The sequence below is a fragment of the Camelus bactrianus genome, chromosome 1 (genome assembly GCF_048773025.1).
Source record: "Camelus bactrianus isolate YW-2024 breed Bactrian camel chromosome 1, ASM4877302v1, whole genome shotgun sequence".
Taxonomy (NCBI): Eukaryota; Metazoa; Chordata; class Mammalia; order Artiodactyla; family Camelidae; genus Camelus; species Camelus bactrianus.
The window spans coordinates 112,435,613-112,458,457 of record NC_133539.1 but is presented as its reverse complement, the minus strand read 5'-3'; the positions used below and the strand labels follow the sequence as shown (position 1 = coordinate 112,458,457).

At 42.9% G+C, this 22,845-nt stretch overlaps 1 protein-coding gene across 5 annotated transcripts in view; it reads left to right on the top strand.

Annotated features, from left to right (window-relative positions):
- The window catches only part of RARB (retinoic acid receptor beta), a 374,880-nt gene that overhangs the window by 260,109 nt on the left and 91,926 nt on the right, over positions 1-22,845 (top strand). The window lies entirely within an intron of this gene.

The following is a 22,845-nucleotide window of genomic DNA, read 5'->3' as shown; positions in this document are numbered from 1 at the left end:
AGAGCCGAGAAGGACTCAGGGCCCCACTGATCTTGAACTTCAGGCCGCGCGCTCCCTGAGGTAAACAGCAGGTCGGCATTTGGCTGCCACCCACCTTTAAGTTGCTGTGGGTGGGTTCTTACTTCACAGGTAACTAAGAAAAATGAAGTAGACTTAGGGCGTACATAATGCCTGTGACACTGGAGAGGGAAAAGGGTAAACCAGGAGGCCCAGGTGAGAGCCAGCTCTGCCAGTGTCCTGGAAACAGGCTGCCCGCTCACCCTCCTGCGCTCCCCTGCTGGTGTCGAGTCATACAATTATTATCTTATTGATTCTAGGCCACTGAATGAATTTTACTTTTATAAACGTGGGCTCTAACATCCTGTGTTTCCCTGAGCTCCCTGCCAAGAGAGTTATTTATCCCTTTTCGGGCGAGCTATTTCTGTGCACGATCAGGTACTGAACTCCCGTTGACTTCGACTGAAATTCTCTTGGCCTCGGTTTGGAAGTTGTCTGTGGGCCTTTAATTACACCCTCTGGCAAAGGAGAAAGAGCACTTACAACATGCATAAATTCTTACATATTTCCAAGGCTGGGCTGTTTGAAAAAATGCTGTCTGTCTTTCTTCTTCTTCTGTTTTTTTTCTTTTCCTCTTTGAACTTGGACATGAATTTTTGTAAAGTACAGCATGTCAACGGAAGGGCAGTGAGAAAATATGCAGGGGTATTTACTTTAAAAATTACTCATCGTGGTGCATTCATTGGTTTTAGGATGGTAGACCGCATTCTGAGATGAAATGTGTTTTACTTTATCTTCAATGACTGCTTTTAAAAATCTCAGCCTTGCTGTGTATAGCATTATGCAATCCATGCCTCTCTCTGACCATAAGTTTTATTTTCCTTTTTTCCCATTAGATTAAATACCCCCAAACTATTTATTAATTTAAAATTTAAACACAAAACCATGAAATATGCTGACTTTTTGTTCAAGTCCTTCTGAGTAAATAAGTACTTGCCATGTCTTTTTAAAGTAACAAATTTCTTGAGTTCTAAGGAGGTCTGGAGAATGCTGATGTGTTTTTGATGGCTTTTAATGGCAACTGGGTGAAGCAGACTTGTGAGATCTTAGAAGTCTTCAAATCCCTTACTTGGCCTCATGGGGTACCACCTCCCCAGCCTGTGCTCTCTCTGGTAAAGGAGGCTGGTCTGTCCCTGCCTGCAGAGTCACAGGCTATGTTAATGGCACTGTATGTTTCCACTCCTCCACTGCTGGAGGTTTGGAATAAGCCACTTGGAAGTGAAATAGACTGATCTGATTTCCTCTCCTGTCCCTCTTCATGCATTTCTAGCAGCACAGCGACCAGGAATCTGGAAAAGAGCTTTCATGACCCACAAACTGACCATTATTCCCGAATAATGAAAGGTTGGTTGTATTCCTTTAGAAAAGAGAGGTCCATATACTCCACAGCAAGTGCGATCTTGATGAGACAGAATATTGCTGTTGTGGGGTTCCGGCACCCTCTCCACCTGCACAGTGATTTCCATCGGACTGGGAGTCAGAACCGGGCCCACCCACTTTCTTGGACAAGCCACTGAAACCCAGTTTCATCTTTTGTGGAAAGAGAATAACAACATCTGAGTGTTAGGATTGTTTGAGAAACAAACACTGTGGTGTGTACCCAGTGTTTCTTTAGTGAGAAAAGCACTTACATACCACTTACTCTGTGCTGGACACACATTTTCCTCAGTTAACCCTCACGACGACTCCGTGAAGAAGCTATTACTGCTCACATTTTGCAGGCAAGGCAGAGTTCCTGGGCCGATCTGGAGGGCCCTGACTTACTTTACTTTCTCTTTTTCTCTATAAACGTGGTTCTCCACCTGTGATGGCAGCCAGGTTAGATTCAAAATGGTAATTGAGGTCACTAAATTTCATCTTTAATATTTTCTGATTTACTGTTCCTTGAAAGGCAAGGGTGCATTTTGGTCATGTTTCATATAATTCTGAAGGTAAATGTCACTACATATACCAATCCATTTAACTGAGTTTAGGGTAAAAGGATGCCAATCATTTTCTGCAAAAATTAACCCCCATTAAGAAGCTGTATGTACTTTTTCATGTTGAAGTTAGATTTACTATTGGAGTGGAGAATTCGGGTGCCTTATTGGGAGGGCTAGGCAGGTGAGTGAATGATGCAGGCTAATTTGGGACAATAGAGAGTGGTAGGGAATGTGGCAAAATAGAAGCTGTCTTCTCATTGATTACTACCCTGTATCAGTGATGTTCATGCTTCAGCATGGATCAGGATCACCGGGATGGCTTGCTAAACCATAGTTTGCTGGATCCAGCCTGGAGTCTCAGATTCAGGAGGTCTGGGTGGACTTGAAAATCTGCATTTCTCATGTATTCCCAGGTAATGTAGGGTGCTGGTCCAGGGACCACATTTTGAAATTCACTGCCCTATGGAAATATAGGATTAGCATGGCCTGCTTCCCCAGTGTTTTAAACGAATCTCTCTATTACTTGAGGATGGTGGCTTTTTCAAGTTCATTTCTGGTTCTCCTGACATTTCGCTACTGAAAAACACTCAGACCGTAGGATGATTAGTCAAGAAGATATTAGGCAGAAACATCAAATCAATCTCTTTTGTAATTGAAATCCCCTGCTTTTTAAATGTTGGCAATGAATTTTAAAGTTTTTAAGTGACTGTGCTGGCCACCACTGTCTGAGCCAAAATAAACATATCTGTTGGCTCAACTCAGTGTTACAGCTTAGCAGTTTGCAACTTCTGCTTTAGATACTAAGATGTAATGGATGAGAATAAAAGAATTAAGGTTTTTTAATTTCTTTTCTGTGATTAAAAATATCATGGAAAGCTTTAGCAGAAGAAAAGGAAAGCTAGTCCAGACACCCACAGCACGTGCTTCCCTTTTATGACCGGAAGTGGAAATCCTCATGAACTGTTAAAATGATCAGAGAGTTCCCTTGATTAGGTGGGTGCACCTTGCGAGCAGTGGTCACTGATTAAGCCTATCAGCCAGGGACAGAGCAGTCTCCCGTGAAAGATCTTAGCAGAACAATATTTATTTCATCCTCACTTTACCATACATGTGGTACCCCTCTCAGGTTTTTTCCCTCCACCTACATCCAACTTGCTTGCTTTCTTGGCCTCGCCTTCCTTTTTTTTTTCACTTTTAATATATTTTTATTGAAGTACAGTCAGTTTACAATGTTGTGTCAATTTCTAGTGTACAACACAGTGCTTCAGTCATACATGAACATACATATATTCATTCTCATATTCTTCTTCACCATAAGTTACTACAAGATATTGAATATTGTTCCCTGTGCTATACAGTATAAACTTGTTGTTTATCTATTTTATATATAGTAGTTAGTATCTGCAAATCTTGAACTCTCAATTTATCCCTTCCCACCCCTTTCCTCCCCTGGTAACCATAAGTTTTCTATGTCTGAGAGTCTTTTTGTTTTGTAAATAAGTTTGTCCATTTTTTTTAGATTCCACGTATAAGTGATATCATGGTATATTTCTCTTTTTGGCTTACTTCACTTAGAATGACAAATCTCAAACTCCCAATTTATCCCTTCCCATCCCCTTTCCCCCCTGGTAACCATAAGTTTCTAATCTATGTCTATGAGTCTGTTTCTGTTTTGTAAATAAGTTGGGGTTTTTTTTTAAGACTCCACATAAGTGATATCATATGATATTTGTCTTTATCTCTTACTTCACTTAGTATGATCATCTCTAGGTCCATCCATGTTGTTGCAAATGACATTATTTCATTCTTTTTTATGGCTGAGTAGTATTCCATTGTGTGTATCTACCACATCTTCTTTATCCAGTCATCTGTTGATGGACATTTAGGTTGTTTCCATGTCTTGGCTATTGTAAATAGTGAAGCAGCTAATAGTTTTTAAGCATTTATGCTGTTTTAGGTTCTTAACATATATTGGCTCATTAATTTTTGAAACAACCCCACGAAATAGAAAACATTACTACCCTCATTTTAAGATAAGAAAGCATAGCACAGAGAGGTTGTGACCCATCTGAGATCACACAGTTAATAACAGGCAGAAATGGGACTTGAACTCAGGCCATTCAGCAACAGGCCCTGAGCCCACAACCACTGGACTGCCTTTACACTAAGGCTTCCAAGCCTTCATTTTCCCTGTAGGACTTGGGCCCATGGGGAAGCTGAGCCCAACAATCCATGGAATCATTTGCACTCTCCCTCTCTATTTCCGAGTGAACGTCTGGCTCGTCAAACCTTTTCTCAATAAAGATGTGATTATGCATCAGTGCAAGACCAGGTCTGCTGCTCTTTGAAGTGTCTGAAACCTGATGGGACTGATGCAGGATTTATTGGATGAAAAGCTTTACTTGATTTGGCCTTTTAATAAAAACCATTTTGGTCAATAATAGAGCATGTAATCAACCCAGAATTCCGGGCATCATTGCATTTAGGACTCACTGGAACACGCCACCCGATAAGAATGTAACACTAGCCACAATTCAAGTTAGATGTGTCACTTCAAGTGATCGAGTAGCCATGTTTTTAAAAAAGTAAAAAGGAACAAGTGAAGTTACTTTCAATAATACATGCTATCTAACTCCATATCCAAAATATTATCGTTGTAATAATTAAGTGATGTAAAACCGTTGAGAGATTTTTTCATTGTTTTTTTACTTAATCTTCAAAATTTGAAGTTACTTTCACACTTATAAAAATCTCCACTTGGACTAATCTCAAATGTTCAACAGTCACCTATGACCAGTGGCTACTTTGAGGCAGAACAGCACTAAACCAAAGAGATGTGGGAGCTACACACAGAGCCAAGCAACCCAATGAGAAAACCCTGAAGTGCCAAGTGCAAACAGGGGAGGGGCACAGGGCAGAAAAGCATCACAAAAGCAACTGGACACAGTTATTTTAAAGAGGAGATTGTGGAGGGAGATAATGGGAAACTTTGGGGAAATTTTACTAATTGGTGGAAAGTCTACATGGGAAAAAAAATATATATGCACTTTTTATGGATTTATTTGGTCAAGTTACTTTTTATTTGGAGCTAGGGAAAAAATTACACATACCAGAGTCGAGGATGTCAGATTGTAATGAGAGAGCGCTTCGGAAAGAATTATTTGGGGACCAGAGTTATTCCATTTGAATGACTTAAAGCTTCTTGACCTCTAGACCCCTTTCAGTTTTCTAGATCAGAGGAGCATAATAAATTTTTAAAATCCTATTTCTTTCTTTCCTACTAGCAAAAGAGTGTGCCTTCAGCTCCCATAGAGGTTCGGATAGTACAAATGGAAGCCTTGGCTTTCTGAGCCTTGTTTTGGTAGCTTGGGGAAAAACACCAACAAACAAACCCAGAGATAAGAGCCAGGGAGACTGGAGGATGTGATTGTGAGTGAAACTTCTCTGGATGCGTGATGTCAGCAGCACAAACTGTTTTCATTCTCCGAGTTAGTTAATGGCTAATCTCGAGATTGTACTGCCATTTGCTGATAGAGCACAGTTTAAAATATTTTATCATTAATGTGACAGGGAGTTGGATAAAGAAAATGAAGCGTGATTATAAAATGCTAATTATCGTTCTCAAGTGCATATTGGGCACTCACGAATATTTGCAGCGTAATTTGCTTTATTTATTATTTCAGTTTGGTTATAAATGTTAATTCAATTGCAGATGGTATGTTGGCAATTTACGGAGCTATAAAGTTATTTGGAAATCCTAATATTTTCTACCAAAATGTTCTGTTAGTGATGGATGGGCTAAATTAAAAAGCCCCTGCTCTTTAGAGTTAAATACATTAATTGGCAAGTAGGCTGCAGGGATTTCCAGATTCACGCTGGCTACGTTAACTCCTTGAAGGAGTGGAGGGCGTGATTTGTTATTTTGAGTGGGAATTTTCTTCCTGAGAAAGGATGGGAGGAAGGAGATCTCTTTTTCCTACCACCCCCATAATGTGTCTTCAAGGCTAAGATTTTTTTCATGTCCCGTTCATAGCACTAAAGACACATGTTTGAAGCCACAGTTTTCCTGTTACCACATCCATGGCCGCAGAGACCCTGATGTTGATAATTAGGAGTATTTGTGTGTGACTGTGTATCCGTGTGTGTGTGGCTGTCTGTGCATGTGGAAGAGAGAGATAGAGATCGGGTTTCCTCAGACCTCACTGATTACTTAAAAATATACATTAGTTTTAGGCCAGAGGTTGCCAAACTATAGCCCACAGGCTAAATCTGGTCCACCACCTGTTTTTGTACAGCTGAAAGCTAAGACTATTTTTTTACATCTGAAAAGCTTAGAAAAAAAATTTAAAAGAATATTCTATGATACATGAAAATGATAGGAAATTCAGATGCAGAGCTCGTGAATAAAGTTTTCTGAGAACACCGCCATGCTGGCTCATTGATGGACGGTCTCAGCTGCTTTCACCCAGCCGTGGCCAACGTGAGCATTTGCAGCAGAGACTACGGCTCACAATCTGCAAAGTTTACAGTATGGCCCTTTGCAGGAGTCTGCCAACCCCTTCGATTAGACTATCTAAAGTGTAGTTCTCAAAAGAAAGCCTTAACCTTTTTTTTTTTTAAACCCCATTACATAATTTATGGAACCATAAGGACTTTGGGGAGCAAATAGTTTCAGAGCACAACTCTTCTTTTTTTTGGAGGGGGGAGATAATTAGGTTTATTTATTTATGTATTTTTTTTTTAATGGAGGTACTGGGGATTGAACCCAGGATCTTATGCATGCTAAGCATGCACTCTACAACTGAGCTATACCTTCCCCACCACAACTTCATTTTTTGAAAGCTGGGAAGATTATAAATATGAGCCCTGGCTTCCTTCTTTTGCCTTGATGTTAGTGATTAAAAGAAGTGATATTATATGACTAATGTAAATAATTTGGGGCTTTATATATATATATATAAAACTTAAAACACTCTCTCTGCCTCCTAAACAAAGATAAAAGTAAAGATTGTTTTCTTTTCTTATCAAATTAAAAACATAAACTAAGCCATGTTCCTGGATCCTTCTATTTTTGTTACCAATTAAGGGTCGTATGTGGAAGCGCAGTAATATCAGGAAATATGGCTCCCTTATATTACTCGTTTGGGGAAATGTCATTCTTTACTAAGAAATACTGTGCTTAATTAATTCTTGCTCCTTGGAGGTCAACCTGGGGCACTCATTATGGCCTTAATTGGTGGTATAAATCCTGAGACCCCGGAGGAAAGCACATCGCATGGCGAGTGGTCTCTGGCCCTTTAGGCGAGCGTGCGCCAGTGCCGTCCCACCTCGGAGAGTGACAGCTTCTGGTTTTGATGGCTTCGGGTCTGGCCGCACTGATATTAGGTTTAAAGGCCAATGTGCAATAAGAAAAGAAATGTGGTGACTTGTCCCGGTGTTTTGCATTAAACAGTGTGAGACAACCCACTACCTTCTGACTTGGAAAAATGTGTTTTCTTTGAACTCCGGTTTTTCGTATTAAATTATAGCCATTACACAGCCCATCTGGAATCTCCTGCCAGGCCAAAAATCATCTTAGAGACATTAGCCAAAGGAAGTTAAATGTAATTTTTTTTAATTGTATACTTTTCATTTCCATTTATTTTTTTCCCTTTTATTGGAGAAACCAGATGGAAAGGAAGGCAGGAGCCTCTTCCTCTACCGGGTTCCCTTCGGGAGCAGGGGCAGAACACTCCTGGCCGTGGCTCCGCTCACATGCTGACTTGAGGTGATGACGGGTCTGTCTAGATTCCGGGGATAATTGCTGGGAAGGTCAAGAGTTCACTGTTAAGCTCACATGGGCTTGGGGTGGTGGGGTTTGCAGGGTGTGAACAGTGTAGGGGCCAACCCTGGGCTTTCGCTAAAGCGGCTGACAGTGTGGGCGTGGAACTCACCCGTGTCACACGTGACGCGCTCATTTTCATGTCCTGCTGTGGACTTGGGTATTTTGCTGGGCGTTGTCTGTTTGCTGGATTTTGACTTTGTTGGGGAAGGACCCACAGGTGGGAGATTTTGGTTTTCTTCATGTCTTTCTATCCCACCAAGCCAGACCCACCCCACAAAGGGCATGGACCCGTGCTCATACTGGGAACATGCGAATGTGTTGTTCCCTTGTTCAGACTCTTGGAAATCTCAGACATCGGCGCTGGAAGGTGGGTAGAGGTGATTTCAGATGTGTGAAACGGAACCACAAGAGTAATTCAACCGTTTACCGGGGTCCCAAAGCCAGTGAGAGGCAGAGCGGAAACGACCCACAAACGCCTTTTGGATGGAACCCCTCTTGGTGCTTTTCCTCTCGGCTGTACCTCCACTCTGGCAGAGGACCTTTGGCAAACTGGGTCATTCCCCCGTGCAGCCCTCCACCCATCCAGAGGAGCAGATAAACCAGGTCAGGTACCAGATGTGGTGCTGAGGATACAAAACTAGAGGGTTAAGACAAGCCTTCGACTTAACAAATGACATCAGAACGATTCTACAGTCACTATCTGTGGATTCACCCAAATAAATCCCCGAGTTGCTGTATCTGGAGAGGATATTTTAAATTCAGATATTGGGAGATACTTTCTGACCATATATTGATATCCAGTACCTGTAGGCATTTTTCTTTTCTTTTTTTAATTGAAGTATAGTCTGTTACAATGTGTCACTTTCTGGTGTACATATAGCACAATGTCCCAGTCATGCCTGTACATTCATATGTTCATGTTCATATTCTTTTTCATTAATTATTACAAGATACTGAATATAGTTCCCTGTGCTATACAGAAGAAACTTGTTTTTTTTAATCTATTTTTATATATAGTGGTTAACATTTGCAAATCTCAAACTCCCAGATTTATCTCTTCCCACCTCTTTCCCCTGGTAACCATAAGATTGTTTACTATTGTTACTATGTTTACTATGTCTGAATCTGTTTCTGTTTCGTAGATGAGTTCATTAGTGCCCTTTCTTTCTTCTCTTTTTTAGATTCTGCATATGAGTGATAGCATATGGTATTTTTCTTTCTCTTTCTGACTTACTTTACTTAGAATGATGATCTCCATGTTGCTGAAAACAGCATTATTTCATTCTTTCTTATGGCTGAGTAGTATTCCATTGTATAAATATACCACAACTTCTTTATCCAGTCATCTGTCGATGGACATTTAAGTTGCTTCCATGTCTTGCATTTCTTGATTATGGTCTTGGGGAGTCAAAAGGGATGAGGGAGATTAGGGCACATTTTTAATTTCTAGTAATAAATCCTTGTATCCTGTGCACAATTTTATTTCAATCAGGATCCAATCACAGATAGGTAACTTGATTATCTAAATATATTTTCATTGCTCTAAATATTTTCTTCAGTTTAGGACCAGGTCTCCAAGTACACCTAGCAGTGGTCTCAGCTAATGCGTCTTATGACACACCTGAGATTTGGTGGGTGGAGGAGGAGGCATGCTGGGCGACCCCCTTCCTATCTCCTTCACACTCTTCCTCACTCACATGCGATGCTGCCTTTGTGTCTGTCATGTCACTGTCACTGGTCCACTCAGCTAAGAGCTTCTTTAAGGAACCTGGCCCTGTCCTCCCTCATTCATGTTTGACACAGTAACAGACACACATTACAGATGAAAATAGCTACTCCAGGTTTTCCCTTCCTTAGCAGTGTATTAACAGTACATCCACTAAGCAGGTGGCTTTGGCTTTAAATAAGAGGCCCCATAGTTTCTCCATCCCTGAGCGTGTGAGGTGGTGTCCCCTACCACTCTCCCCTTTCAACAGTGCAGATAAGGTATCAACACAATTAAAAGTGAAAAATAATCGGGCTGCTTTGCCGGTAGTGAATGCTTACGGAACACACACGGATACAATAGATTTTAAATAATTCATGATCGGCACTCTTTTCCTCAATCTGTAAATGAGGACATCTAATGCGGAAGGGCCTCGGGACACCCTATCCTGCCCCCATTAAGATAACAAGGCGAGGGGCCATGATTCGAGTTGGGATATGTGTGAAGCACAGTGCGGATAGAAAAGAAAAATTAAAAGAGATGATGTTCTGAAATGCTTCGTAAAAGCCGCTTAGCAACCAGAAATGACAGATGAATTGAGTATCTCCTTCTGAGGGACTCCTAAAAGTCCTTTCCATTATCTTGGCAGGGTTAAAGTGCCACTTCGGTGTCACTGCCCAGTGTTTTCACAAGGTCTCTTATGCTCACCGAGGTGTAATGTTCAGTTCTGAGGGGTATCTTGCAGCCGACTTTGGGTAAACCAAGTAGACCTCAGGTGATGTTAAAAACAAATGGGAATTACTACATGACGTCTTATGTCTTACCCTCCTGAGATGCATTCTGTCCCAAATGACCAGGGTCATGTGATTCACAGCAGCTTTTCCAGCCCTGAGACGGTGAGTGGTCCAACCCTAAAGGATTTATCCAGCAGCTCTAACTCCCTTTTGCCCCTACAAATCCCCGAAGTCTAGTGGCAGTGCTGTCCCGCAGAAACAAAACTGCTAAACTATTAACAAAAAGTCATTCAGTCCTTTGGTGCTTACGTGTCAGGTGGTCATGATTTATGGGGGTTCAGCTCTTTTTCCTACACCTGCCTGTGGACAGCTCCTAATTATTCATTAGAGAAAACTCTGGATAAAAATATCAGCCCTGAAAACGTGTGTGTTCCAAGGAAGAAGGCCAACCATGTCCAAGGAAATTTTCAGTCCTGTTTGATCTAAGGAAAATAATTCTCTGATTCCATCTACAGGCAGCTGCTTAAGAGAGACTGAAGTTCTTTCAGATGAGATCAAAATCAACACACCCTTCCAAGTTATCTTCCTTGTCCTTCTGCAGAAAATTGGAAGGGGAAATGGAGTTCCGTGGAGTGATCAATTGGAGGGAGCAGAGTAGAGTGAAGAACCCCCGGGCTCCTGGGAGGCTTGCTGGTGGGGAGCGTGGGACCTGACACCCCTCCTTTCCAACGGGGACCTCGCTGCAAGCCCATCCCCAGTGGTGGGGCTTGGTGAGGCCAAGTGGGAAGGAGCCACTGAGGAGGAAAATGTAATGATGATACAGGAACTAGAAAGTGAACATCCAGCTTTTCACTCAAGATGTGTGTTTCTTCTGTCTAAAGCCAGCAATTTTGGAACATGAAACTAAGAGTTTAAAAATAAGGGCTCTGTCAGGGAAAATAAAACATGTCCCCCTCCATCCATTAGGCTGCCTTTAATTGAAAACCGGAGAACAGTCTAACTAATTGGCAGGTACCTCTTTTATGACCGGGACTGTTTCTGCCCTGCTCTCCAGTGTAATCAGAAGGCGGCCACCCCTTTTATCAACTGGAGTCAGGGATGAGATGGAAGAGCAGAGAAATAACACGTACAAAATTAATTGTGTGTGTTCTGCCAAATTTTCTCTTATAAAATAGGCACAGAAAGCACAAAAGTTAAGGTCTCCAAGAGCAGCAGCCCCAGAGTGCGTTTTTATAATGCATGGTGCTTGGGTGGAAGCTGTAATGTGCTAATTGCAGGCAAGTTCACGCGGTTGAAAAGAACTTTACCTTCTGCATCGGGGACCTATTCGATTTCAGACCTTGGCACTGTGCTGACATAATATTGTATTTTAATTTTAAAGATCAAGAAAGAGGAGCTGGGGGTGAAATCTGAGCCAATTCCTTACTAATTTGGAGTAGGAAAGAGGGAGGGTTGAGGTAAATCACGAAGTCGGGGCTGCTGTCTGAATTTATGCTGCTGGAGTTTCACTCTTGAAAACAGAACTCCCCTTATTTTCCTTATGCTCAAAGAATTTTGGTGGTTTATTAATTGAATTTAAGTTTCTCTGCTGATCTTTCTTTTCCTCTCTTTCCTTCTCCATGGAATCTCCATGTGATCTTTAAAAAGCAAAATCACTTGCAGCACGTTATTTTTTCATTATAAAAACTGCACGTGCTCCATCAGAAAGATGGTTAAGATACTGCCTGCAAAGGATTCCTGTTTTGAGGGAGGAAGGCATGAAGCCCAGTCACGGCAGGGCTGTGGGGTGGATGTTACCACAGGGTGTGCTGCTCTGACACCGTAGGATTCACGGGAGCCTGACCCTCTCTCTGGGGTTGTATCATGAACTAAAGGGCAAGGTGGGGAAAGGACTTTTGAGTCATGGGGAACAGCATGTGTGAAGGCTTGGAGGAGACAGAGAATGTTCTCAGTGTGGAAGGCTTGGAAACACAGGACTGGACAAAGGACAGGGGCAACTTTGAGGGGCAGGTGGGCTCTACACCAGTGATGATCTCAGCGTTCAGAGGGCGTGGATTTGGGGGAACGTGCAGGATCGGGTCTTAGCCTGGAGTCACCACGGCCTCTCCATACAAGGACAGAATCCATTTTGAGAGCTGGAGCTTAAGCAGTACTTTCTCTATAAATTGTTGGCGAGATTGTGCTCTGTCAGAGCAGGGGCTGTGGCGAGGAGAAGCCGACGGCTCTGTCCAATAAGTGCCCATGATTTTACAGCTGTCAGACTCTTGAAGACTTAAACGTGAATGCCTGCCAGCTTTCCCGCGTCTGCTCTCACATCGTCTATGATTTCTTCCTTTGCACGTCAGATTCAGGACGTAACCACATATAAAATAAGTGAGAAAAATTCCAGAGGAACGATCCCTGAACAGTCCTGAAAATTCAGTGAACTTGGAAAAAGTACAACCAGTTCTGGACAAGCATTTTTTTTCCTTTTCTAATTGAGCCCCTTCTTCACATCACAGAACAATGCAGGTGCATCGTAATGATCGGTGTCAGTGAGAGGCCTTTGAATCGTGTGATATGCAGAGTGGCCATGAGACGTACATTGTCATCAACCAGCATGTTGTGACAGAGCCGAGTCCTGGCTTTGTGGGTGGTGACAGGCTGCATACCGGACTTCTGAAAGAGATTTAAAATTTCATGCTCCTCTGCAAAGAGTTTAAGTCTATTTGAATGCGTTTTGGCTCTGTCCCCTGCTTACCTTCCCCCCTCTTCAGTACACATGAAGATCTTGAATTTGGGTCCAGAAGCGATTTAGTAATTAATGTGTAAAGCAGCTGGGGTCTGCTAACTCCCGGGCGCTGGCTGAGGAGCTATTTTGGTGCATTTTCTCAGTAAAAGAATTAAGAATTAAAAAACGTAAAATGCACTGGCTCCTTGCCCTGTTATACTTAGAGGAATCCTGACGACAAATCGGTAACTGTGGGTTTCTCTGTGGAAGGGCACAAAATAACTGACCCAAGTGATCTAGAAAACAGATGTCTTTAGTTGCTTTAAAGTAAATTCTCAAGACCAGATTGAAAGAAATCTATGTGGAGCCCAGCGAAATCATCCATTTTACATTTTTTCCCCTCTTTCATCGTTTTTCTTCCTACGCAGATTCTTGAAAAGAGGGAACGTGGTCCCACAATGCTGTATTTGTGATATTTAACCTGCTATACAGAAATTCTTTGGATAACAGATTAACTGCTCACGCTCATACGCCTCACCTTCTTTCTAATTTATTCTTTAATTTGGTGGCTCTCAGTGGGAGTCAGAGACATCTAGGGGGCATCTGGATGAGCTTCTGGATACCCTCCTGAGGTTGCACCTAAAATATATGCTATTTGGAAGGAAATTTCATCCAATTCTGAAAAAGTTCTTTGTGTTCTTCCTGCCCCTCCCAGCCCCCTCCGAAGTCCCCTATCCACGTGGGAAATCCAGCCCCGTGTGGAGCATCAAATACCTTCTGAATGGATTTCCCTTCTGGCTCTTTCTGGGGCCACAGAATTGCTCAGAAGCATCCTGAAGAGATGCTGGGGAGAATAAGGGTGATTGTGGTAGGTTTGCTTAATTCTGTCCGATCCACAGTCTCAAAACTAGCCTTAGATAAATAACTAGGACCTACTGTAGAGCACCAGGAACTATATTCAACATCTTGTAATAACCTATAATGGCAAATAATTGAAAAAAGGAAGGTTATATACATAACCAAATCACTTTGCTGCACACCTGAAACTAACACAATATTATAAATCAACTATTAAACATAAAAAGAACCACTGACAAGAATCAATCAGAAAAAAAAAAAAAAAGACAAAAAACAACAGCAACAAAAAACTAGCCTTAAGGTCACCAGGAGGAGAAGAGAGGCTACCCAGGGCTTCTAGGTCCTGACCAAGGAAGAGGGTTGGAACCGTTCATTGGCTGGAGATGATCTTCTAGAGCCAGGACTGCCTGCATAATTTGCAGGACCCAGTACAAAATGAAAATGCTTGCCTCTTGTTCAAAACCTGTCCTGAATTTCAAGACAGTGACAGCAGATTCGTAAACCGAGTGCAGGACCCTTCCAAGGATGGGACTATGTGGCTGCCCAGGCCACACACTTGCACTTTTTAAAAACAGCCAGTTTAACCAGTAGTGTTTACTTGCCTTGTGAAACTCTCTCCCCACAAATTTTGTCTGGGGTTATTGGCCCCCAAACCTGATCGATTGGCTGCCTACCAGTTGAAATGGAGGTGGGGGTTGGTTATAAGAATCAATCAGACTTATCTAATAGTTGGTCACTTTAAATTTTATCCAACATCGTGTTTTGGAAATATAAAATGCTATTTTTTTCACCTAAATTGAAAGACATTTTGTCCAACCAATTAATCTCATCTTACTTGTTGTTTCCCAAGTTTATATTACCTGGTAGCATTTCTTCCCCGGATCACGTTCCTCTAAAATAAAGAACAAGGTGGACTGAGCGCATTGGCTCCGTGCCCTCCGGGGACCCGGGAAACTTCTGAGGTTTAAACCTTGATCTCTGATGTCGTGAGTTCAGGTTCGCAGCGAGAACTCAGGCAGCCTCTGTGTTGGTTTTCCCAGGGAGTTTTATTAAGTGGGGATCAGAAGGATGGAGAGCATTGGCCTCTGGGTCTAATAGGGGTTGAGCTCTCAGGGGCTCACCTGACAAAGTCCAGGAAAAGGCCATAAAAACACTCTGCAGGAAATACTAGTTCCCACAGAGATGATGGTTTTTGCTATATCTGTAGTCATCACCTTCTGTCGAACCGTCTTCCAGGCATCTCTCCAGATCAAGGCTTGCCTTTCTAACCTAGGCAAGAGTGCACGTGCTCAGGGAACTTCTGGTCCAAGGGGGCTGAAAGGAGATAGTTGGGCCTTAGGTGCATGGTCAGGATCCAAGGGAAAGGACAGGAGAGACCCTTTCCCAGGGAGCAGGGAAGAGGCTACCTCACAGAAGCCTCAGCCGTCAGACATCGGAGCTGTCAGCCTGCACTGCTGTCATCCAGTCGTCTTTACTAAAATTCCCAAAAGTGGGACCTGGCCCTGCCAGGGACTTTTTTTTAAACAAAAGAATAAACAACTCTAAGCCTCCACCTCTTGGGACATCTCGATTTTTCTGTTTGGAGTATGAACCTTACGGTGTTTTCCCTTCTTGGCTCCGAGCAGCCCCCTCAACTTGACTGCTCGGTGTTCCCCGTGCTACCTTCATGCCCGCCCTCCCTGCTCGGGAGGAAGCGCCCTGTTTGTCATCAAAATAGTGGGCTGTTTTTCTACTTTCTCCCTCCCTCGCACCCATTGTCTTTCAGTGGGGTGAAAAGGTCTTCACTTTTCTCTTTCTCCCCCCAAATCGGGCTATTAATAACTTCCCCAAAGTTGTCACGCATAGACTTCCACTCACTCTGCAGGCTGTTTTTTGTTTGTTTAAGGCAACGTGTTTCCTGGTCTGAAAACCGGGTTTCCCAAAGTGGCTGTGATGGGATTATTCCACACTCACCTCCAACCAGCAGTGTCTCTGCTCCTGGCTGGAAGTGGAATTGTAGCTCTGTGTTGGACTGGCCCACACCTGGACCCAGACCAGGACTTGGACCTGGATCCGGACCCAGACCTTGCCCGGCTGGCCATGCCGCCCAGAGGAACAGCTCCCTGGGGCAGCCGCCTGCTGACTCTTTGACTGAGATGGCATTGAAATATATTCCTCTTAATGATGGAGGGAAAGCGACCAAGTGACACTCCTCCCTTTCTCTTCTCTCATCTGGAAGGAGAAATTATCCTTTGGAACTTTGCATGGGATAAACATTAACTCTACAAAAGCTCGATGCAAACAGGTGTGCTTCCCACACGCTAATTTTCTGAGTGAATTTCTCCTGACCCGATGCTTTTTGTGACTGATATGGAGCCAAGTTGCCTTTTTAAAAAAAAAAAAGAAAGAAAAAGTTTTTACTTAGCTCCTTTCTTCAAACGATCTACACTTTCTACATTTGTTAAACGTGATGTAAGGGGCTTAAATGCGAAAAAGCAGTTTCCATCCAAAACACCACAGTCTGAATTCCTGCGAGCAATTTTGTGATTAAATACGAGTCAGCAAACTGTACTGTCATTTCAGAAATCAAGGATTCCTGGACTCGCTTCTCAGACTGGAGGGCAGGCTGAGGGTGTTAGGTATTTGTGTTGATACCCAGAGCTCACTGTCTACGTTACTGTGTGTTAAACTGATGCATGATGAAATCAGTGATTCACAGCTTCCTGAACCATCTTGGCAGAATCTCACTCTGACCCCAGCCCCTCCTTGCATGGAAGAGTGAGTGCCTTCCCAGTAAATGCCTGGTGTGGCCTTCATGATCGTCCCCAGTCTGCACGTCAGCCCATTGTCACAGCTGCGTTTTACACACACACACTCCATCACTCATGTCTCTGCCATCCTGGACTACTGACCCCTCCCTGTCCTTCCTCACCCTTGCCTCTGCTCACCCCTAATTCTCCTCAGGGGAAAGCTTCTCCTTCAAATCCTACTCCTTCCTTGGAGCTGGGATCAAGTGTTAACTCCTTCTGACTCCTTTGAATTCCTATGGCCTTTACTCTGTCAATCATTTATGTGTGCCTACTGTGTGCCAGGCACTGACCTGGGCATTGTTTCACTTTCTGCTTCCATTAGAGTTCTCATCACACTGCTTGGTTCACTTGACTTAATGCTCCTGGTAGACAGAGAAAGGGCAGGAGCTGTGCGTGACCCATCTTTGTGCGCCCCGTGGGAGCCCACCACCTCCACCCCTGTTCATTGGCCTTGAATGAATGGGCCAATACGTGAATGAGTCTTTAGAATCATGAGGCTGTCTGCCCACAATAGCCTGTATTGTCCAGAGATTCAGAACAGTATTGTATCTTATTTGGGAATCTTTATTTTAAACACAAAATGTATATTGGAAATTGTCCAGAAGAAAGCTTTAGAAAAAGAGGTTTTGCCAATAACAAAAGCTACCATTCATTGGGCAGTTGCTCTGTGCTGGGCATTGTGCTAACAGTTTGTATGTGTTCCCTGATTGGGTGTACTCAGTGATCCTGTGAAGGAGTTACTTTCATTATCCCCATTTTGTGGGTGAGGAAACTGAGGCCTTAGTGTAACTTGCTCAATATCATACAGATAGTAAGGGACAGAGTCAGAGTTTAAATCCACATACATCCAAGCAAAAGCCTAATTCTTAACCACTAGCCCACTGTCTAGCCAACCAAAAAATCACCCCCTTTGGAAGAGGGTGAGAAATATTACATGTGATGATCTCTGAAAACTAGAAGGTGAAACAGGGCCCAGGAATGGGGAGAAAATGATGAGAATTAGAGCAATAATGTGAGAGTATCAGGGAGGGAAGGTGGCCCAACCTAATCTCATAGCAAAATATGGACAAGGGAGAGAGATGAGTCACTGTTCTCCAAGTCCTGTTTAGATTTTGGACATTTGACTTGTCCATCAAGGGAATTGTGAATTTTAAGTATTTAAGTATAGGACAATATGTAGGTTTAAAAGAGACAGTTACCCTTCCTTCTGATTTAGGATTGTTCCTGCCCCGTAGATAGTAGAAGATTGGTATCTAGAGTTCTAGACTGATCTCTCAAGTATCTCCAAGTATCTCCAAGGGGAGACAGACTTTATCTGAGGAGGACATGGGCATTCCCTAGTTATCGCAAAGACATGGAGCTAATGGCTCTCATGCACATGTGGCCTTCTCCACCCTGAATATTTTTGGGATTGTACCCCAGCTCTTTGGTAGCAAGAGCAGAAGAGCATGAGGTAAGAAAGGTTGGAAGATCCATGGTTAGAAAACACTGGACTCAGTTTGTGATGTGGGTCTACCTTCTTGATCGAGTTAATTAGAGTGTTAATTGTGTTGCTGTTGACTGTCACAAACAATAGAAGTCATGGTTAATCCCCAGAAGCCATCACTAGACAACAGGAGTCATGCTTAACCAAAAATTATAAGGAAACCAGCAAAAAGTTAACGTAGAGAAGTCAGGATTCACCAACGGAAGTTATGATCAGCAGTAGAAGTCATCGCTAACCAACCACAGACAATGGCTAAACAGCAGAAGTCCTGATTGACTAAACTGATCACAACTGAAATCGGTGGGTTCTTCTAGTCTGGGAGGAATCTGGTTGCTTACTTTCCTAAGTACAAATATCCTCAAGGAATACATTAACACTGAGGACTGTTTGATGGAATTAAGGTGTAGTTCACCCAGGGCAATCACTCTGGCTCTGGTTATAGCTGAGGATGGCAATTGTTCATTCATTCAATCAACAGCTGCTTCTTGGATATCTACCATGTGTCGGGTTCCAGCCCAGTCCTGGGGATATGCAGTTGATATGTACCAATCCAGTTTCACTAGATGTTGAAATATTTTCCTACTGGTTCTTAACTAACGTTGCCTGGAGTCATTCTCTCCCCCACCCAAATCCACTGTGGTGATTCCAGGGAAGACAGTTAAACATGGCCTTGAGGCCATCTTGGAGCCCACCGCCCTGCCCGCCCTAGTCCTAGGGAGCCGGCCCCCACGCCCCTTCCTGACCAGGGGGTCAGGGAGGCCTGAATCCCAGCAAGAAAGATGCCACGCTTGGTGGTGCTCCTGCGACACCCAGTTGTGGAAATCTGTGAAGCCCATTTGTTTGGCCCCCTGAGGCTGTTCCCCCATGTTGCCTGTGTAACCTCTGAAGTGGATGGTCCCATTGTTTAAAATTTTAAGTATCATACTGAATAGGTGTAATATGGAAGGAAAAGCAAAGGACCAAGGTTATCTGAGAGGAAGCATTCATGTGTGCTTGGATCCATCAGAGGAGGCTTCCTAGATGAGGTGACATACATCTTCAAGACCTGATAGAAGTTTTCTGTGTTTACCAGAAGAAAGATGTTTCTGGAAAGTGAAAGAGTAAAACCATGACATCAGCAACTCTAAACTTGGTGTCAGAAAACCGGGCCCTCAGACTTACAACCAGCATCCGTGAGCCATGAGCCCGAATGAACACTCCAGCCTCAGTCTGGCCACAGACACCCAACAGAGGACCTCACAGAGGTGTGGTGACGACTCCACTCCAAGATAAAGGGGAAGCCATCTGAAGGCCCTCTAGCTGGTATCTTTTGAGCCACAGGCTCCCAAGAAATTGCAGTTGTTACCCATCCGTGTGGAGGGTCTCCCCTTCCTTGGTTCCCTGCACCACCTCCTCCTGGGTCATTGTCTTTGCCCACAGAAACCCCCTCATCCTCATGCCCAAGCCATTCCAACTTGTGACTCCCCCATGTGATGACACACTTGGAATCCCAGACCTGGACAGCTGGCAAGGGTGTTGGAAATCAGCCACCCAGCCCCTCCCTTATGAGATGAGCGTGCCTGGCCCCGAGGCAGTGACTTCCCTAAGCCCGCCACCAGCTTCCCCACCGCAGCTCTTCCTCTGCCCCTCCTGCCTCCTCTCTCCCTGGGCTTGCTCTCCAGCTACGGCCAAATCCTTTGTCTATAATGCTCAGCCTTTCCGTCTTTTTTCCTCCAGACGTATCCCTACCCATCTACTAGCTTGAAGAACTATCACACTCGAACTCGGTGCTTCTGGAGCCCATTTGACATTTGACAAGCTTGGGCTACAGTTTTGTTTCCCAAATTATGAGGCTCCGAATTTTAGGTGGGACAGAATCGTGGCTTTAAACCTCATCGACTCACATAGTGAGAAACATGTTTATTTTGCCCAGATTCCTCGTGGAGAAGTCGCAAGTCAGTGCTGATTTGTTCCTGACTCTCCCTTTGAGCCAGGAGTGAGGACACCTGGGCTCCAAGCCTTCTGCAGACCCAGGATCCAGTGAGAGTGAAATCATGTCTGATTATTGTTTGGTCTGACTTCGTCTTATTTATTTTATCAGTGCCTTCTGATATCGGCAGTCGGTGCTGGTTTTTAAATTAAGCCAGAGGTCAAAGGTTTCCATTTTAAATCATGTTATACATAAAACAAGAGTCAACCTAAATAAAAATATTAAGTAGATAAAATTTTGGTGGCATGGGACTCTTGTGCCACACGCACACTTGAGGTCCTGGAAGAAGTAATCTAGGAGGAAAGGAGGTTTATAGAACAAGTCACAGTACCTGCTGAGGAGGAGGTACTTGGCCTCCGAGGGCATTTCTGGCCTCCGAGGGCATTTCTGTTTACCCAACCCATGTATAAAAATACCTCACAGCATATATTTTAGTCAGCAAGTATTCTACCTTGGTGGAAATGATTTACTGAAACTTAGACCTTCTCCTGAAATCCAGCCAAAAATCTGATTTGGAAAACCAAGAAGCCCTATTTCGTTTCTGTCGTCATTGTTACTGAACCACACTGCCTGGATAATTGGTGACATATATAGTTCTTAATTCTCTCTTCTTCTTTCATCTGGGTGTCACAGGATAGTTTTCTCTCCTCCGTGTTCACTCAGTAAGAATTTGCTGAACGAATATTCGCTTTTTAATAGATGGAGGAGCTCACCTTTGTCCGTATCTCACTTGCTACACATTTGCAAAAAAGACCGGTTCTTCCATGTGTCAGTGTTTCTTGGCAGGAGAGCAGTGAAGTGTCTGTAAATTGAGTTTGTACATCTGGCAGGCAAAAGTGTCCTGTAGGTATTTTTTGCAGGAAAAGATATGTTTGAGGTGACCATGCTGCACAGATTCTCTTAGAATTTCAGAGTATTTATAACCTGTTATTTCAGATTCTGAGCATATTTGTAGCTTCAGAGGTACAAAAATAAACCATGTTTTCTTGGAAAAAATGTGTGTCTGGGATGTGACAGAAGTTGCAACCTTAAACAAGATTTCCAGGTGTTTACAGTTGAACTATGCCAGTAAAAATATGTTTATTTAGACATTAAAATCCTAGGGTGCCCACGTAAATATCCCAAACAATGGGTGTTACATGAGCTTTCTTTGCTAATGTGCTTTAGCTGTGAATGTTTTTAGTTCTGGCTCCTGGAGTGTTAATGTACTACCGGGAAAGTTGAACTCAGATGGTGACTCTTATTTGCTGTTCACATTTGGTGGTGGATTTCTTACATTCAAGAGCATTGTGTCTAATGGAGGTAAAAGTCACATCCCAACTGATAAAGTAAAACTCCTTGCTTTTAATGCTCAGAGCAGCAGAGAAGTTTTTGTTGGGCGATTGGAAGAGAAGAGACAACTGGTATACCCTTCACTCACTATTCATTCATCTGTGCATTAACAAGCATCATTCAGTTACCTATTGTCTGTAAAGCTGTGTGAGGAGGTGGGGAGGACAGAGAGGAGAAGCTGGAGACTGTGCTCCTGGAGCCTGAAGTCTGCTTTATTTCATCAGTGTGTCACAAAAATCAGGATAAGTTGCTTCTTTAAGTGCAAAAGGTTATTTTCAAAAAGTTTTTAAAACCTGTAATGTATTCAAACATGCAGTAAGCATATGTTGAAGATTTACTTAACTCATTAAGGAAGGAAACAGTAGGATGAAAAAGCTGGTTCAGAGAAGGATATGAGAAAAATACCCAAGTAGGTAGGGAGGTAAGAAGGAAGGAAGGGAGGAAGGAAGGAAGAGAGAGCGAGAGAAAGAAAGAAAGAAAGAAAGAAAAAGAAAGAAAGAAAGAAAGAAAGAAAGAAAGAAAGAAAGAAAGAAAGAAAGAAAGAAAGAAAGAAGGAAAGAAAAAGAAAGAGAAAAGGGAAAGAAAGAAAGAAAAGGGAAAGAAAGAAAGAAAGGGAGGGAAGGAAGGAAGAAATAAGTGAGGGGAAAAAATCATCTTTGGTTATATTTCAACCAGGCAGAAATCTTTGGAACTATACTAGCCAGATGTGACTTGTAATTTACCAGTCTTCTACAATCTTTACAGAGTCAGGGTCCAATCAATAATAAACAGTAAGTCAAAGGAAGTTGCATTTCCCTAGACCGTTAGATGACTCAGGTAAGTTTGTCAGTCAGTGCTGTGTACGCATTGCTCAACAGAACGTTCTGTGATGATGAAAATATTCTGTACGTGTGCTGCCCAGTGGGGTGACCACTGGACATTTGTGGCTGTTGAGCATTTGAAATGTGGCTGGTACAAGTAAGGAATCGAATTTCTAATTTTATTTAATTTTCATTCATTTTGATGTAAATAACCACATGTGATTAGTAGCTGTCATTTTGGACATCACAGCTCATTTTTCTGCCTTGTTTCCAATCTTGGATCATATTTTTCTAAACACTGTAAATTAAATCACCTTTTAAATATCATTACAAGAGCTAAATGTGTTAAAGAATTTGGAGAAGACTCCTTTGAAAAGACCTAATTCTTTCGTGACCCATATAATTTCTTCTGCAATACTTCTTCTATTGAGTTTCTTGAAAGTGGACTCACCTGACATCACTCTGGCCAGCAAGGGAGCCACCTAGGAAGTGAAGTCTGTTTGGAGGGAACCCCGCTGCACATTATGTTTTCCAAGTAAATCAGCTTAGTGTTAATTTTCTTTTAGTAAGATAGTAACAGTCATGTCCAGTTTCAGTTAAAAGGGGCTTTCTGATTTGCAGCAAAGGGAGACCTGAGTATTCATAATTCACAAGGGTTT